Source organism: Schistocerca nitens, chromosome 2, assembly GCF_023898315.1.
Source record: "Schistocerca nitens isolate TAMUIC-IGC-003100 chromosome 2, iqSchNite1.1, whole genome shotgun sequence".
NCBI lineage: Eukaryota > Metazoa > Arthropoda > Insecta > Orthoptera > Acrididae > Schistocerca > Schistocerca nitens.
Window position 1 is genome coordinate 935,947,525 of NC_064615.1, and position 14,782 is coordinate 935,962,306.

Here is a 14,782-nt window from a genome sequence, read left to right on the forward strand (position 1 = left end):
AGCCGGGCAGGGCCAAAACACCCACGTGCCGGCAGCAGCTGAGATTGCGTTCAGGCAATAACCGCCGGAAGCAGAGGCTCGGTAATACAGGCAGGATGCACCAGTCAAAGTACCAACTAGCAGCACAGGAGAATACAGTCAGACTTAAAAATACGATATAAATATTTTTCACTACGTATCTCTAATTACCTAAAATGTAAATGACGATGGAGTAACAATTGACACACATGACATTCCTAAATTTACACAGTAAACATTTACCACAACCGAGGATGGGACAGACGAGCACTTTATTTAAAAACAAACGACAGACGAGTGTTCTAGGCCTTCACACAATCGTACCGACACTCTTATCCTACTGTATTCGTTCGAAGGTTGGATTAAAAAAAGTGCTGTTCTTTTACATGCGATCATGAGAATATTGCATGAAAGTCAACAACCAAAATGAGAGAGGCGTTGTTGTTCGATAGGTGGGTGTGGGGTACGTCATTATTTTTCCACGTCTCATTTCATACGCACTTGAAGTGGACGGTCCGTTGTGACACTTTTTCGTTATCGACATTGTTCGGTAAGAATCTAGCTGCAATACTGGATACGCTTTGACGTCTATACATATTAACATCTTGATGTTTATTTCGTCATCCAGCTACCCTCTCCCCTCTTTCATCAATAAGACGAATACATATATCATCATACACAGTGAAACTCTTATGAATGGCATTGTAGCGAAAAAGAAAAATCAAATATTCTCATACAAAATCTCTATTAATTTCTGCATATACGTTTACACACAGAAAACAATTCATTCTTTACGGTTTCTTGGTGTAGTCTTAATAACATCAAGCTTAATTTTAACTTACAATTTAAATGTACATAAGAATCAGATAATTCTTTATCCAGCCAGTAATTTTGCAAGTAGAAAGAAAGTACAGTCTTGAATTCCAATAAGTATCTAATTTCTTTCCTGTAAAATACTTTTTTATAGCTTTAACAATTAGTTCAGTTCCTTCTGGTTACTCTTCTAGCTAAGTGCATTTTGGGATTCTGTTTTTACCTCTTGTTTTCTGCATAACACTACTATCAAAACATTCCACTTCTTCCCGGGTGTATACTGACAGCTCTCCCGCACCACATTCCTATGGAATTTCAGTATGGAACTTCAAGCTTGTGGCTTTTGCAAATTAATTCCCGTAGAATACGTTATTCCATCATTTTCCAAGTCTGCAAACAGCTCTTCTGTTGCAAAATGTACAATGTCCAATTCGATACATGTAGAAGTCACCTCTGACATGCTACTCTCTCACCTCAAAGCACCTGTTATTGTATCGTACAGAAACACAAGTAACATTCACATTCCAGTATCACCACACATTCCTCAAAAACTGTAGGGCAGGTCTACGTTAGTTCTGATGCATTGGCATACAGATTGGACTGATACGTGACAATTAATTGCTCCCAGCCACAGCACCACAGACAACTGTGCCAGGTTATAGATCGGAAGGTGCTGGTGTCGATCCCATGTCAGTTAGTCTTGGTATCTGTATCAGTCACTTCTTTATCTTCCCAGTATCTACTTTAACTTGCAGCTCACGAGTTTGAAGGTGATAATTTTCGCTGTTCTTTCTCGGGTCGTCATTTAGTCTGAGGACTACATTTTTTTTATATGTTTCCGGGATACCAGGTTTCACATGGTCTTTCCACCAATCAACCGCATCGCGAAAGAATGCTTTAAGGTTGGCCCTCAACTGGTACCAAGCACCAAACTCTAACTTCGCCCATGATATTTGTTATATCTTACAAATTAATTTCAAGCACCCTCTATGTCCCTCATGTCCGAAGCATGATGTTACATTTGTGGAACGAAAAATACACTGCCCATAGCATTATTCGTCCGATTTTTTCAACAGTGTACCTCTCTACTATACACAACGCCTCTAACGCAGCAGCTGCCGCCTAAGGAGGAAATTTAGTGATATAAAATGTCTTAAAGTGACGCAGTGATAGATATTTCAAAAACTTGAATCTATCTGCAACTTCTTTTTCGACGATTGTGACCCCCCGCCACAGGAGTTGTTGACACACTGGGGAAGTGTTCCGATGGCAGCCAAGTAATCCAAGCTTTGCAAAAAAGCAGTTTTCGCTAGTTCAGTATTCATTCATACGTCTTCCCTTGCATGGAGTATAGTTAGCATAACAATATGATCAGAATGCCTACCATTGACGATTATCCATACCAGCAGCGAGAACCTCTGAAAAGGTGGAGCTGTTGCCAACCGTAGTTGTTACTCCATAACTGTAAATAAACATCTTTCCCAGTATCATCATTTTACACAGTCTTGGTTCAATCGCCTACCTAGCAAGAAAACGATCACAATAAATCTGTATTGGAGTCTATGTTAACAAAGGCAGTCTACAATACATTTCACAATCTGCTCTTTTGGTAGTGCTTCTCACCTTAAATAGATGTTCCACAAAACAAAACAAAAACAAAAAAAACTCGTCTCGGTTTATAAAATGCAGCCTGCTTACAACGATTAGCTAGTACTCCGTTATATCATGCATAACATAGACATCAACGTAGTTTACTATATGAAATGTTTTTCTAGCTTTAATACCTAATATCTATGTCGTCGGAAGATATGTTAAGAAAAATTGTCCACAACACGTCAGTCAGTCCTCCCTTTTTTTTAAATTAGAGTACTGCTGTGTGTGATACTGTCCTTCACCATTAACAATTTCCTATGCGATATATGTAACTGTCACTCAAACGGCAATGGAACAATTGGAAAAAGGTAAGTAAATTGTTTATTATTTCAAAATTAATCGCCATAAATGTTAATACATTTATCCCACTGTGAGACAAGGCGGTCAATGACTTCATAGAAAAATGTTTGGGGTTGTTTATAGGACCAAGATCGGACCCAAGCACACAGATTTTCGCCTGAAGCAAATCAATGGCCACGAATATCTTTCATCAGTGCTCCAAAAATATGGAAATAACATGGGGAGAGACTGGAACTGTATGGAGGACCTGTAAGGGCTCCTCAGAGAAACTTATTCAGCATAGTCGAAATAACCTTGGCTATGTGTGGGTCATCCCAGAGGCAAAATTAAAATTTCTGAATGCTCTTGGCTGGAAGAAATTCAGGGAGGATCGGAGATAATTGTTGAAGACATAAAACGTATTTTACAGGAAAAAAATTAGATACATATTGGAATTGGAGAACATACGTTCTTTGTTCTTGTCTGATAACTGTCTGGAAAAAGAGTCCGATGTTTCTTGCGTACATTTAAATTATAAGTTAAATATTGAGCTTGATACTATTAATACTAAACCAAGCAATTATAAAGAATGATTTTTTTCTGGGTGTAAACGTAGAAGCAGAAATTAATATAGTTTGTATGAGAATATTTGTTTTTTATTTTTCGCTAGAATGCCAAAAATCCTAAGAATTTTCCTGCTTTCGATGGTCTGTGTGTATGCCTTTTTGATGGAGAATGGGAGAGGGTAGTTAGGTAACGAAATAAATATCAACATGTTAATGTTTATGAACGTCACAGCTTATCCAGCACTCCACTTCGACAACGGACCATCCATTCCAGAAAAACAGTGACACGCCCATATATCGAACAAAATACCTCTCCATGGCACACAACGCCTCTCTCATTGTTGTTGTTGACTGTCGTGTAACGTTCTCATGATTTTTTTACTACCGAGTTGAACCTCTATGGACTGCGTGGTAACAACCAAATACATTTTAGTGTCTAGGTCCTGTTCTTGTACCAGCTTTGACTTCCTGCTAGTATCTTCTGAGCCCACCAAGAAGTGCCTGTTTATGCTCTTCGGATAATGGTCCTCTCCGTCTTTTGGACGTTGATGCCATTTTAAAACCTTGGTAGTTGTTCATCAATCTTCTAAATTTGTTCCTGTCAGGAATTTCCCTTTCTGAGATAGCAATCTGCCTAAGATATTTTTCACATTCTTCGAACCATCTTGGCCTTGTTTTCTTAGATTGGATGAAACTCCATATTCTTTTAGGTAGTCTGTCACCGTCCATCCTCATGAGATGACCGTAAAATAACAATCGTCTCTTCTTAGTGGATGCTGTGATAGGTTCTGTCTTGCTGTAAGAGTCCTCATTTGCTCTCATTTGCCACTGTCCATCAACCCATCTATTACCTAGGATTTTCCTTAATATCCTGCGCTCTCGCTTTTCCAGCCGCTCAACTTGACCTTGTCTATTCATGGTCAAAGTTCCGGACGCATATAAGCCCTCAGGATTTACAATTGTATTTCAATGTCGGAACTTGGCCCCTACTCTTATAGACGTTTTGCTATAGGTATTCTTTGTCAGTTGGTATGCTTGGTCTAACTTCCTCATCCTGGCATTTATTGCTTCTTCTTCTAATCCATTATCCTGGATGACTTCACCGAGATACCTGAAATTCTTAACTCGTCCGATTCTTCCCAGATTGGTGATCATCCACTCAGGTCCATCACAGATGTTCATCATATGTTATGTCTTTTGAATAGAGATCTGAAGTCCAAGTTTACAGCAATTTCTGACAGATTATTGATCTTGTTGACTGTTGACTCTATGTTGCTAGCAAGAATGGCCTGGTCATCCGCAAAGGCGAAGCAGTGAATGTACACCCCTTTGTTCTCAGGACCAAGTTCTCATGATATTATTACGAAAAAACGCAGAACTTTTTTTAAATCCAACCTGGCAAGAGTGACAGACTGACGAGCAAAAAGTGCCGATGCGATTGTGTGGTGGTACTGCATCCCTCATTTATTTTTAAATAAAGTTCTTGGCTATTCCATCCGAGCCGGCCGAAGTGGCCGAGCGGTTCTAGGCGCTACAGTCTGGAACCGCGCGACCGCTGCGGTTGCAGGTTCGAATCCTACCTCGGGCATGGATGTGTGTGATGTCCCTAGGTTAGTTAGGTGTAAGTAGTTCTAAGTTCTAGGGGACTGATGACCTCAGAAGTTAAGTCCCATAGTGCTCAGAGCCATTTGAACCATTTTTATTCCATCCGATTGCTGTAGTAAATGTTTACTGAGTAAATTTAGCGATGTCATGTGTGTCGATTTTTCTCCGCCGTTATTTACATTCTTGGTAATTAAAGACACGTAGAAAAAATACTTAGTCTGACACTATTCTCCTCTGCTACTGGTTGGTGTTTTGACTGGTGCATCCTGCCTGACTTACGGAGCCTCTGCTTCCGGCGGTTAGTGGCTCACACGCGACCGCAGCTGCTGTCAGCACGTGAATGTTCTTGACCTTGACCGGCTACGATATCACAGGAGGAGCTTTCTCTATCTCCCTCTGCTCTGGATGTTGCAGCAGCGCAGACGCAAGTTATCTGCCAGGGATTGCCATGAGCACAAAGGGTATTCCTCCATGTTCCAGAATGCGACAGTGTTCCCTCAGTCATCCACGACACCAGGTAGGCGTGCGGTCTGAGGCGCTTGCCGCGGCTCTCACCGTAGGAGGTTCGAGTCCTCCCTCGGGCATGTGTGTGTGTGTGTTGTCCTTAGTGTAAGTTAGTTTAAGTTAGAATAAGTAGTGTGTAAGCCTAGGGACCGATGGCCCCAGCAGTTTGGTCCCACAGGAACCCACCACAAACCACCACCTCACCAGGTATTTCGGGCGTGAACGGCCACGTGCGGGGTTCCACCTCTCAATTTTTAGTTAATTTTATTAGTAAAGTGCTTATGTATACTATTCCCATCCTACGCCTAAGGAGAAATTGATTAAAGTGTGAATTTAGCAAAGTGTAAAGGGAGTACATACTTGGATTTTTTCCATCATTATTATTTACAAGTATACTGTTAAGCCATAGTGCAAGACGTCTCTGAGGCATTCCTACAGTGACGTCAAACACTGAGAATGCTGGGATATGTAGGCTTGGAAAGTATTTGTTGCAGTGTAGTATTTTTTTAACGCGGAAAATGGGTCTATTTCATAAAAAATGCACTGTCTAGTTGTTTAACGCCTATCGACGTAATTTGTGTAAATATTGCGCTGTGGTAATTCGTCAGTCTCGTATTTGTATGTGTGCCTGTGGAATGCTGAGGGAGGATCGACAAAATTGTAAATAGCTGTAAAGGGATTTGGTCTTACGTCAGCGTGCTTGCAGAAGGTACAACTAGGAGTTTATTTGTTGTTAAATACTGCATTGCTGAAATTGTTTAATGCGAAATATCGACGTATTTGCTAAAATAATACAAAATGGTAGTATTAAACATTATAAATTGCGTATTTACAGATACTTTAGATTGGAAATGTTGGTATTTGGGGGAAAATAGATGAAATAAATGTAAGTCTCACTGAGAGGTGGACTCCTTATGCCATTATTTTTAACACACTATGACATCACACACTAATAAGGAAAGGACGTGTTCCTTGTAGCAATAGTTTATTTGTTGCCCTGTCTCGTACTAAGACTGGCTATTTCTGGAAAAATAGACTAAAATTGTAAATTGCAACAACTAGCGCGCAACCACCATTTCGAAACATGGGGTCCAGTCGAGCCCACGCATTTTCCAAAAAATGGAGGCAGGCCCGACGTGTTAGACATAGCTCTCACCAGGAGGATTACGGGATCTGTGACCGCGAGAACAGTCAACAGAATGTCCTCCGACCACAACCCAGTGATTCTAGAGGTCGACGTGGGAGAATGGGTAGCACTCCCACGGTACCAGACGTCTTACAAACGTACAAACTGGGAGCGATACCGAGAAACTGTCGCCTCTGATATCGCTCGCGCTCAGCCATCTACTGCCAAAACAGTAGAACAAGCGCTACAAGACCTAACAGGTACCATCCTGCAGGCAGCAGAAGAGGCCACCCCTCCACAAAGGGATGGCCCGCCGCCGCAAATACAGCTCCCGGAAAACTTGCTAGCTCAAATTCGACATAAGAACAGAGTGGCAAAAGAGTGGAAGATAACCAGAAACCAGGCCACAAGGAGACTGCTCAATGGTCTACAGAGAGAACTGAAGGTAGTGCTCAATGAGCACAGAAACCAGCAATGGCAAAACCGCCTCACAACCCTCAAAGTAGACGATCACACACTTTGGCAAGCAACCAAACAATTCACAAAAAGACGCGCTAGGATGCCGCCACTGCACGGCGAGCGGGGTCTGGCCTACAGCCATGCTGAAAAGGCCAACGCCCTCGCCGACAACTTCGAGAAGCAGTTCCAAGCGGCAGAACCCCAGGATGATGAGCATGAAAGAGTGGTCCGTCGTCAACTGGCTGTCTTCGTCAACGCTGAGGAGGACCCAGAAGACGAACCCACAGTTTTTGCCCCTGAAGACGTGGCAAAAGTAATTAGGTCTCTCCCCTCCAAAAAGGCGCCAGGACATGACAGTGTCACCAACCAGTTGGTCAAAAACCTCCCTCCCACGGCGATCGAACACCTCGCGAACGTCTTCAACGAGATTACTCGTACCCGCGAGTTCCCAGCTTGCTGGAAACACGCGGAAGTGGTCGCAATACACAAACCAGGGAAAGACCCTCTATTCCCGCAGCACTACAGGCCGATTAGCCTCTTGCCAACTCTCAGCAAGATCTATGAGCGCCTCCTGCTAAGTCCCATTTAGGAACATATTACCAGAGAGCAACTTCTGCCGGATTTCCAATTCGGATTCTGGCAGAACCACTCTGCCCCACAACAGATCATAAGAGTGGTTGAAGCAGCCACAGAGGGCTTCAGCCGCAGAGGCTACTGCGGGATAGTGCTACTAGACGTAGCCAAAGCCTTTGACTCAGTATGGCATAGAAGGCTACTCTACAAGTTGTACACACAAGGGTTCCCCGGGAGCATAGTTAAGCAGATCAAAGGCTATCTCTCGAACAGAACTTTCTCTGTCAAAGTAGAAACAGCCACCTCCACCAAGAGGCGTATTCGTGCTGGGGTGCCACAGGGATCGGTCCTGGGGCCCATTGTGTACAGTCTGTACACTGCGGACACACCAACGGCCCCCCTGGTGCACACCGCTCAGTACGCTGACGATACAGTCTTCTGCACAAGAAACGCGAACAAGGACCTGGTCATCCGTAGGCTACAAAGGGTTTTAGATGACACAGAAACTTGGGCCCGTCGCTGGCGAATCACCATCAACTCCGAAAAGACGCAGGCTATGCTGATTACCCATAGGCTCGGAAGACGCGAACCTCCTCAACGCCCCCCCCCCCCCCCCTCCACCTTCACCTAAACGGAACCCAACTCCCCTGGCGCAGAACCGCCAAGTATCTTGGCGTAACCTTGGACTCTCGTCTTACGTGGAAACCCCACATAGACGAGGTCCACAGGAAGATCTCCGCCAGGATGTCCATCCTGTACCCAATCCTCAACTCATCCAGCTCCCATCCCTGCTCACTGGGAGTGAACGTATACCAGGCCCTGATCGGCCAGTCATGGAATACGCGTGTCCTGTCTGGGGATACGCGGCGAAGCAGCACCTGGACAAACTCCAGAGGCTGCAGAGCCGCGCCCTCAGGAGGACACTGCGTTTACCTCTTGGATTACCCATTGACGATTTGCATGCCGCTGCTGAAATCCCACTCCCGAGAGAGCGTTTTCAAGACCTGGCAAGGGCCTTCTACACTCCTGGAAATGGAAAAAAGAACACATTGACACCGGTGTGTCAGACCCACCATACTTGCTCCGGACACTGCGAGAGGGCTGTATAAGCAATGATCACACGCACGGCACAGCGGACACACCAGGAACCGCGGTGTTGGCCGTCGAATGGCGCTAGCTGCGCAGCATTTGTGCACCGCCGCCGTCAGTGTCAGCCAGTTTGCCGTGGCATACGGAGCTCCATCGCAGTCTTTAACACTGGTAGCATGCCACGACAGCGTGGACGTGAACCGTATGTGCAGTTGACGGACTTTGAGCGAGGGCGTATAGTGGGCATGCGGGAGGCCGGGTGGACGTACCGCCGAATTGCTCAACACGTGGGGCGTGAGGTCTCCACAGTACATCGATGTTGTCGCCAGTGGTCGGCGGAAGGTGCACGTGCCCGTCGACCTGGGACCGGACCGCAGCGACGCACGGATGCACGCCAAGACCGTAGGATCCTACGCAGTGCCGTAGGGGACCGCACCGCCACTTCCCAGCAAATTAGGGACACTGTTGCTCCTGGGGTATCGGCGAGGACCATTCGCAACCGTCTCCATGAAGCTGGGCTACGGTCCCGCACACCGTTAGGCCGTCTTCCGCTCACGCCCCAACATCGTGCAGCCCGCCTCCAGTGGTGTCGCGACAGGCGTGAATGGAGGGACGAATGGAGACGTGTCGTCTTCAGCGATGAGAGTCGCTTCTGCCTTGGTGCCAATGATGGTCGTATGCGTGTTTGGCGCCGTGCAGGTGAGCGCCACAATCAGGACTGCATACGACCGAGGCACACAGGGCCAACACCCGGCATCATGGTGTGGGGAGCGATCTCCTACACTGGCCGTACACCACTGGTGATCGTCGAGGGGACACTGAATAGTGCACGGTACATCCAAACCGTCATCGAACCCATCGTTCTACCATTCCTAGACCGGCAAGGGAACTTGCTGTTCCAACAGGACAATGCACGTCCGCACGTATCCCGTGCCACCCAACGTGCTCTAGAAGGTGTAAGTCAACTACCCTGGCCAGCAAGATCTCCGGATCTGTCCCCCATTGAGCATGTTTGGGACTGGATGAAGCGTCGTCTCACGCGGTCTGCACGTCCAGCACGAACGCTGGTCCAACTGAGGCGCCAGGTGGAAATGGCATGGCAAGCCGTTCCACAGGACTACATCCAGCATCTCTACGATCGTCTCCATGGGAGGATAGCAGCCTGCATTGCTGCGAAAGGTGGATATACACTGTACTAGTGCCGACATTGTGCATGCTCTGTTGCCTGTGTCTATGTGCCTGTGGTTCTGTCAGTGTGATCATGTGATGTATCTGACCCCAGGAATGTGTCAATAAAGTTTCCCCTTCCTGGGACAATGAATTCACGGTGTTCTTATTTCAATTTCCAGGAGTGTATGAAGGTTCTTCCAGGACTGGAAACGCCCTCATCCACTCCCTAGGTCGGTATGACATGTCCCGCGATAAGCACAATCGCCCCATGACGATCTTCGACGACTAAATCGAAGAGAAAATCCCAATATCCATTCCCAAATCCTGCTCCTACCCAAATTACTACAATTATCTCGCCAAACCTCAGGCAAGTACCAGACACACACAGAACAATTATCACATTTCACAGACACCAAAAAGTACAGAAATAATCACACACACAAGTGCACAGGGGAGTAAAAGCCGAAAGGCTACAAACTCCACCTCACACTTTCCCAAAGAGTGGAAAGTAATAGATGAGAGCAGCAGCAGACAGACCATTCCATCAGCACCACCTGATGAGGCGGAACGGTTATCCGCCGAAATATCGTGGAACTTCGACGAACGGATCCGGCTGGACACCCGAGAACCTTGGATATTCTGGAATATTTTGCCAATGGAAAGATGATCATGACGCTTTTTCACTTACAGGCCACATGTCCTGTGGATACACTTTATGTGTCTTTTATGCGCGGGTTTCCATTGCCTTCTACATCCTCATACCGTTCATTGCTGATTCTTCCGCCTTTAGGGTCAGTTTCCCACCCCAAGGACAAGAGACTGCCCTGAACCTCTGTCTGCTCTTAGGCCCTCTTCGACTAGGCCGTTGGCCGCCAATGCTGATTATTATTTAAGCAGTGACGGCTTTCGAACCCGGGACCTAAGAACTTTTGATAATTAATCAAAGACGGTACCCATAGCCCACGGGTAGCCAAAATTACCGTAATTTATGGTCCTAAATATGTGCCTTCAAGTTTCGTATCTCATTAATACACTTAACAGCAAAGTACTCCAGTCCGGCGCTTCAGTCCGAAACTGCGCTGCTGTTACGGTCGCAGGTTCTAATCCTGCCTCGGGCATGGATGTGTGTGATGTCCTTAGGTTGGTTAGATTTAAGTAGTTCTAAGTCTGTCTGCGCTGTGTCCGTGGTATTTATGTCCGCGGGGTCCCGAGTCGTACCCCGGCGCGGGCGGACGGCGTGGCGCCGCGTGGTGGGAGGGGTGAGGGAAGCTGCAGCCACGCCCGGTGGTAGGCGCAGTCCATCTCCGTCCGCCGTGGCGGAAGGATCTCGCGTCCGCTCGTGCCGTTGCTCTTTGATGGTGTTTAATAACGGTTTCCAGGCCTTGCTAAGTTGAAACCCGGTGTCCCTGTTGATGAGGTTATCTGTTACTCGAACTTCTATGGCCTCCTTGTAGATACTGTCCCAGTGGGCACTTGTGGCAGTCAGGATTTTTGTCTCTTCGAATTTCGCTGTGTGTCCGGTTTCAATGCAGTGTTCTGCTTTGGCCGAATGGCTGGGTTGGCGTAAGCGGGTGTGACGTTCGTGTTCTTTGCATCGTGGAACTTCGACGAACGGATCCGGATGGACACCCAAGAACCTTGGATACAGCACATTCGCCGGGAAGGCCTGAGATCTCATATTCCGGAATAGTTCCCCATTCGAATCTGCAGGGGTGGGTGAGGGGGTGGGGGAGGGTGGGGGGGCAGACTGCCAAAGGGGAGGTGGCTGTGAGAAAAGAATTGAATAACCAACGAGAGGATGTTCTACGGCTCGGGGGGTGGAACGTCTGAAGCTTGAACGTGGTAGGGAAGCTAGAAAATCTGAAAAGGGAAATGCAAAAGTTCATTTTAGACACAGTAAGGGTCAGTGAAGTGAAATGGAAAGAAGACAACGATTTCTGGTCGGAAGAGTAAAATCAGCAGCAATATCAACAGCAGAAGAAAATAGAGTAACGGGAGTAGGATTCGTTATGAATGGGAAGATAGGGCAGAGAGTGTGTTACTGTGAAAAGTTCGGTGATAGTGTTGTTCTCATCAGCATCGACAGAAAACCAACACTGGAAAAGATAGTTCAGACATACATGCCGACGTCGCAAGTAGAAGACGAAGAGACAGTATATTGGAAGATTAGTATAGTTGAAATGTCCCCTTAGAAAAATTATACATGACTGTGCTGAAACTGACACACAATATTTTTTAGCGCAACGCAGTCTGACTTTCAGTAATCCCTACAAAAGAATGGCCCTGACTAACATTAACCTATACCTTTCATGAATCACTTACCGCACAAAAATATTCATTACTCGAACTACTGCAATACAGCGAGCGCCAATACTGCCAGCTAAATAAAAACTACTAAAGGCACTAACTACTGATAGGCATAGGTAGCAGATGAAAGATTGTGATAGAGAAGAAACAATGTATTTACCCTCCTTAATAGTGTTCAAAAGTCATAATATATATACCAGTCCATGATATCCAATATTACAAATTTACTCTTTCTGATGGACACACGTCCAGATCGTCCGCTCTCAAAATTCCGCCATCTCTCTCCCCACATCCACCATTGCTGGCGGCTCACCTCCAACTGCGCAACGCTACGCGCTGTTAACATCCAGCTGCCCAACACTACAATAACTAACAACAATGCAAACCAGCCACAGACTGCACACAGCACAGCCAATGATTTTCATACAGAACGGTACGTGGCGTTACCAAATAAAAAACCTAAACAGCCTACTTACATAGTACGTAAAGGGGGATGAAAATAAAATAGTCGTGGGTGACTGGAATGCAGCTGTAGGGGAAGGAGGAAAAGAAAAAGTTACAGGAGAATATGGGCTTGGGACAAGGAATCAGAGAGGAGAAAGACTAATTGAGTTCTGTAATAAATTCCAGCTAGTAATAGCGAATACTCTTTCAAGAATCACAAGAGGAGGAGGCATACTCGGAAAATGCCAGGAAATTCGGGAAGCTTTCAGTTAGATTACATCATGGTCAGACAGAGATTCCGAAATCAGATACTGGACTGTAAGGCGTACCCAGGAGCGCACACAAACTCAAATCACAATGTAGCAGTGATGAAGAGTAGGCGGTACTTTAAGACATTGGTCAGAAAGAATCAATATGCAAAGAAGTGGGATACGGAAGTACTACGGAATGACGAGATGCGGTTGAAGTTCTCTAATACTATAGATACAGTAATAAGGAATATCTCAGTAGGCAGTACGGTTGAAGAGGAATGGACATCTCTAAAAAGGGTAATCACGGAGGTTGGAAAGAAAAACATAGGTACAAAGAAGACAACTGCAAAGAAACCGTCGGTAACAGAAGAAGTACTTTAGTTGATCGATGAAAGAAGGAACTACAAAAATGTTGAAGGAAATTCAGCAACACAGAAACACAGGTCGCTGAGGAATGAAATAAACAGGTGTAGGGAAGCTAAGACGAAATGTCTGCATGAAAAACCTGAAGAAATCGAGAAAGAAATGATTGTCGGAAGGACTGACTCAGCATATAGGAAAGTGACCTCTATGAGAGGGAAGATTTGCCTCATGTGATACAAGAATAAACAGGAGTCGATTTAGAAGAGATAGGGTATCCAGTATTATAATTAGAATTTAAGGGAGCTTTGGAGGACTCAAGATCAAATAAGGCAGAAAGGGTAGATAACAATCCATCAGAATTTCTGAAATCATTGGAAGAAGTGGTAATACAACGGCAATTCACGTTGGTGTGTAGAATGTATGATTCTGGCGACATACGTCTGACTTTCAGAAAAATATTATCCACACAATTCCGAAGACACCACGAGCTGACAAGCGTGAGAATTATCGCACAATCAGCTTAACAGACCATGCAACCAATTTGCTGACAAGTATAACATACAGAAGAATGGTAAAGAAAATTGAGGATGTGTTAGATGACGATTCGTTTGACTTTAGGAAAGGTAAAGGCACCAGAGAGGCAATTCTGACCTTTCAGCTGATGACAGAATCAAGACTAAAGAAAAATCAATACACATTCATAGTATTTGTCGACCTGGAAAAAGCGTTCGACAATGTAAAATGGTGCAAGATGTTCGAAATTCTGAGAAAAATAGAGGTAAGCTATAGGGAAAGAAGTGTAATATAGAATATGTACAAGAGCCGAAAGGGAATAATAAGAGTGGACGACCAAGAACGAAGTGCTCGAATTGAAAAGGCGGTAAGACAAGGATGTAGTCTTTCGACCATACTATTCGGTCTGTATATCGAAGAAGCAATGACGTAAATGAAAGAAAGGTTCAGGAGCGGAATTAAAATTCAAGGTGAATGGATATAAATGACACGATTCACTGGTGACACTAGTGTCCTGAGTGATAGTAGAGAACTACATGATCTGCTGAATGGAATGAACAGTCTAATGAGTACAGAATATGGACTGAGAGTAAATTGAAGAAAGACGAAAGAAATGAGAAGTAGCAGAAATGGGCACAGAGAGAAACTTAACATCAGAATTGATGGTCAGGAGTAGATGAAGTTAAGGAACTATCGAGGCAGCAATAACCAATGACGGACGTAGAAAGGAGGACATCAAAAGCAGACTAGCACTGGCAAAGAAGGCATTCCTGGCCAAGAGAAGTCTATTAGTATCAAACATAGGCCTTAATTTGAGGACGAAATTTCTGAGAATGTATATCTGGAGCAAAGTATTGTACGCTAGTGAAACATGGACTGTGGGAAAACCGGAACAGAAGAGAATCGAAGAACTTGACATGTGGTGCTACAGACGGATGTTGAAAATTAGGTGGTCTGATCAAGCAAGGAATAAGGAGGTTCTGCGCAGAACAGAGAGGAAAGGAATATGTGGAAAACACTGTCAACTAGAAGCGACATAATATAGGACA

At 45.1% G+C, this 14,782-nt stretch overlaps 1 protein-coding gene across 1 annotated transcript in view; it reads right to left on the bottom strand.

The window, feature by feature from the left end:
- The window catches only part of LOC126235458 (high-affinity choline transporter 1-like), a 402,761-nt gene that overhangs the window by 263,893 nt on the left and 124,086 nt on the right, over nucleotides 1-14,782 (bottom strand). The gene's annotated exons all lie outside the window — the stretch shown is intronic.